Here is a 4,771-nt window from a genome sequence, read left to right as displayed (position 1 = left end):
GAGAACAAGGCTGGTGAGGGGCTTGGAACCCAAGCCCTGTGAGGAATGACTGAGGGAGCTGGGGGTGTTTAGCCTGGAGAAAAGGAGACTCAGAGGTGACCTTATCACTCTACAACCTCCTGAAAGGTGGCTGTAGTCAGGTGGGGGTTGGTCTCTTTCTCCAGGCAGCAGCTGACAGAACCAGAGGACGCAGCCTTAAGCTGCGCCAAGGGAAATATAAGTTGGATATTAGGAAAAAGTTTTTTACAGAAAGAACCATAAAGTTCTGGAATGAATGGCCTGCCTGGGGAGGTGGTGGAGTCACCATCCCTGGATGTGTTTAGAAAAAGACTGGATATGGCACTCGATGCCATGGTTTAGTAGAGGTGTTAGGGCTGGGTTGGACTTGATGATCTTGAAGGTCTCTTCCAACCTAGTCATTCTGTGAACTCTGTGAAATCTGTGTGTTGGGACGTGCTCCATCCCCAGTGTGCCTGGGTTTATGTGACGACTGCCCCAGCAATGGGTTAAAGTGTGATGAGAGGAGGAACGCAGGGAGCCTAAATTGCAAAAGGGATTAGTGGCCCTGTTACACAAGACTTCAGGCTTAATTCAAAGGCATGTTGAGCCCACACCTCTTCTGTGTTTGACACCTTTATCTTGCTCTTAGTAACATCACTGCTGAGGGGAAGTCATTGTGGAATTCACCTGCATTTTCCTTGTACGTTTTATTGCCTGTTCCTGTAGAAATTCAATAATCATTTGGCAGAGAGCCTGCTAGCAAAACTAGACCAATAAACTGAAAGTTGGCCATTACATTTGGTTTGCTTGCACATGAGTAAACAGCACAAAAAAGAAGGAACAATACACAGTCCAGTGAGAAAATAGCAATTTTAAGAGCAAACAAGTAGATAAAGAAGTAAAAGCAATTCTGCAGAGAAGTGGCAAAGAAATATTCTTGCTGTGTGGAGGTCTTAAAGGTCTGTCTGTTTGAGGCCTGACAGCCCTGCAGAAGCTGAGGCACATCTCTTTTTTTGACTCTGCCATGGGACGGTCATCTCTGACAGAGCAAGCTGCTGGGCCCAGAATTCCTGTAGGATTTCTCAGGGACACTTGTCAGGTTTCATTAGTCAATGTCCTTGCTGCGCTACGGCATGAATCCACATGCAGGTCCATGGGAAGTGGCTAATCAAGCTCTTTAAGTTTCAACTAGCAGACTGACAATGGAAAAGTGATATGTGGATAAAACAACTCCCAGCTGCTTGCAAAGAAGAAATGGGAAGTACTCCTTGTGGTCTCAACCAAGAAGAACAAAAAGCATGGGGGTGATCTGTTCTGACATCTGGTTTGTGTTGCTGCAAGTCATCCCTGCCCAGCCTTCCCTGCGGGCTGGGGTGACCTGAGGCTGTTCAGAGCTCTGGCTGTGGTTTGTCACAGGTTTAAGTGACAATGCTTGTGGATTTGGGGTTTTGTCCTGTTTCTTGTGTCACAAATAGTTTGTATAATAATCAACAGTGAGCAAGTGGGAAGTACAAAAGTGCGATTCATTATCCTCAGGAGAGAGAGTGTAGTTTTGAGGCATTCCCAGAGCTCAGGAGGAGCAGATTTCCTTTGGTGTGTCCAGAGCTCCTGTAAGAGTAACTACACCTGGGCTGTCTTACACACAGATATCCTGGACAAGTCATTGAGTATCACTTCCCATTTCACATCTAGAGCACCCCAGATGTGTCTGACTGTGAGCGACCCTGAGGCAGCGGGTCTCCTTCATCCCACAGGCGATGGACTTGCTGTGCATGTGCATGTGGTGTTTCTGGGGGTGGCACACCTTGGGCAGAAGCAGACTTCAGGACACACAGGCTGATGTGATGGTCTTGGTAAGGACAGAAAGCATTTGGGTCTGAGCTTTAGAATCTTCTCCACAAAGCGCTCACTGAGGCCAATTTACTGATCAAAATCTGCACAGCAGCCCACAAGCACGAATTAACTGTATCTTAACTGAGTATTCAGGCTTGATTTTTCAGCAAGTAGCTGTTTGAGGAGAACATTTAATAGACACTAGGATTCTTCTGATTTTGAATGAATGATTCACACAGGTTGAGACTTGCTGTGAATTCAGCTGCTTCTTCAGCTCATGAGCCTTTTACAAGTAACATGCAGCTTTCTCTACATTATTTGTTTTTCACTTTTAATCCAGTAGAGCTTTAACTTAGGACCAAACTAGGGGCATGACAAAGAATTTCTGTGCCAGAATCTGACCCTGCATTAATTTATATGTTGTTTTCTTTCCCCAAGAGATGGAATTATAAATAGTCTGAGAGAAGCATTGACTACTGAGTGTATGATTTCAAGTAGTCCATGCATGCTGTGTTCTGGTACATGGTGTAGCTGACAGATGCTTTGAACTCTGGTAGCCAGAGAGACACTCATATCTGCACTCGTGGTTTTGTGCCTTCTCAAGAGGCAGGGAGCATGTTAGTGCAAGATGGCAGATGGTGAAATTTATGATGGTTCTGGAAATGATAAATATGCTTTTTTTTGGGCTAAGGACATCCTGCCAATTACTTATTCTTGAGTAAAATTCTAACACGAGATGTTAACTGGCCACAGTTTCTGTCAAGTCCATACAGTTTCAGCAGTGAAGTATTTCACAATGCTGTGGTTTGACAAATTACATTTCTTCTGTGCTGGGGTGCTGCTGATACCATTTGGGAGTTTTGTCTCTCTACTTTTGAATGGTGCTGCAGGTATATGACATGTAACAGCCTGGGGCTACAAAAAATACAAAAGTGTTGACGCAGAACTGTGCAGAGTTGTTATGTCCAAAGGGTATCTGCTTGTGGACTTTAGCAGGGCAGACAGTATTTGCTTTGCTTCTCTATTGATTTTCCTTCCTGGCCTTGAGGGGCCCCAGAGAAAGTGGAAAGGGTTGGTATTTCTCAACTCTCTTAATACAGACATACCCAGAATGATTTGTCTAAAATTTCCATGGCACTGCAGAGAAGTGACCCCAAAGCACCCCACTTGCACCCTCAACATATTCTGCCTAGGCTAGAAGAGAGAAAGACATCACTGGTGACTGTGAATTCAGTTTCAAGTCTTGTCTTGGTGCCCTGGGGTCAGATATGGGATACGTGCTCTGCCTGTGATAAGACAGCATCTAGTAGAAAGCTGAGATAGTTTTTTTTTTCCTTCAGCCTTCCCAGGTAGGAATGTGACTTTGGATCTTGCACTGGATCCCTTCTTCTCCATCCAGGCAGCTCCACAGCGGTATTTGTCACGCCTCAGGGTAACAGAGCGACTTGTTTATCTGCTGCAATGAGCACTGCTGAGTCTTCAGAGGAGTGGAATTACATTCTGGATGGTGACTTGGGCTGCAGCCATGTTACTAAACATTGGCTAAAATTTCCCCTGGTTGTTGCCCTCACTTTGTTCCCCATCAGTGAGAGCAATGTTAGGGGCAGTAACACAGAAAATTCTGCAGAAAATATTGGCGTCTTATCCACTCTATTGTCTTGCTGTCTTCAGCTGGATGACATGGTGCTGCAAACGTTGTAAATATTAGCCTATGCTTGTGTTGCTCTCCCTTTTGGTTCTTCTGGCAAAGGTTTGGTTAACTTTCTTTTAGGAGTGGGTAAGACAACAAACCCTTCTGCTCCCATTCAGCAGCAGACAACTCAATTTATTCAAAATTTAACTTTAAAAAGAGATTAAGCACAATATCAGCGTTCCCTAGGATTTTCAGTGCTCAGTTTTGAGAGCCAGTGAGGAAGACTGTCATGTTTCTGATTTCATAGAAGCTGCAGCTTTTGCTGGCACAGCTCTGAGCAGGGTAGCTCAGCCTGGGTGAACGTGGGGTGAGGAACAGCTGCAGAGCCAGAGAGGGGCTGCCAACCTGTGGACAAGGATGTGGTGGATTTTAAGTCTTGTGTACATAACGCCCACTTGAAATCTTTTGTTCAGCCAGTTTTAGGGACAGGGAGCTGTGTGGATGATCTGTAAGTGTAGTAACACCCTGTCTCTACACTTACAGACCATGCACCCAGCCCCTCTGTGGATTTGTGCCACTCCCATGGTCTTCAGGAAGTTACACAGTCTGACTTTCTGGGATTCATGACCTGTGTAATTTGTGTCATCAGGGGAATTATTTGGACAGAGGAAAAGAGTTTAATTAGGAGAATAGAATTCCTTCAGGACAAAAATGGCTATATATTGTCCCTTCTCAACACAGCAAAAGAGAGGGTATAAATGAAATATTTAATGTGAAGTAAGAGATTTTATTTAGATAAACAAAAACAGGTGCATTTCTGCTGGTACATTGAAGTCAGTTCCTTTCCTAGAATCTGCAAACCCACACTTCTCTAACTCACACATGCACAAAATCCACCCCCTTGCTTTCAGCGAGTCCTCACAAGACCTGGGAGTTGCAAGAATGGCTCCTGGAAGTGGCAAAGCTGGGTGAGGACAGTTCCTTTCAGTCACTAGCCTACTGTATAACAACTGCTCTGGGCTCTGACTAAACTTTGTCCATTGCACCGTGGCCCTGGATTTTTAAAGCAGGTGCTAAAAAAAAGGCACCAGGGTGGCATATGGAACATGATCCCATATGCCACCCATTCCCTTGGAGATGGTAAGAGGGACTCAGGGGGAACTAAAGCATAAAAAAAGCTTCTTTGCAGTGGTCACAGTTAACATGTCTGTATGATAAAAGGAGGGTGAAAAGAAGGAAGGAGGTATGCAAAGCTGATACTGATGGAAACCCTATTACTCAGGCAATGTTATTCAAGAACAATTT

Source organism: Pyrgilauda ruficollis, unplaced genomic scaffold (assembly GCF_017590135.1).
Source record: "Pyrgilauda ruficollis isolate IOZ18807 unplaced genomic scaffold, ASM1759013v1 scaffold18, whole genome shotgun sequence".
NCBI classification, from domain to species: domain Eukaryota; kingdom Metazoa; phylum Chordata; class Aves; order Passeriformes; family Passeridae; genus Pyrgilauda; species Pyrgilauda ruficollis.
This window is presented reverse-complemented; position numbering follows the sequence as displayed.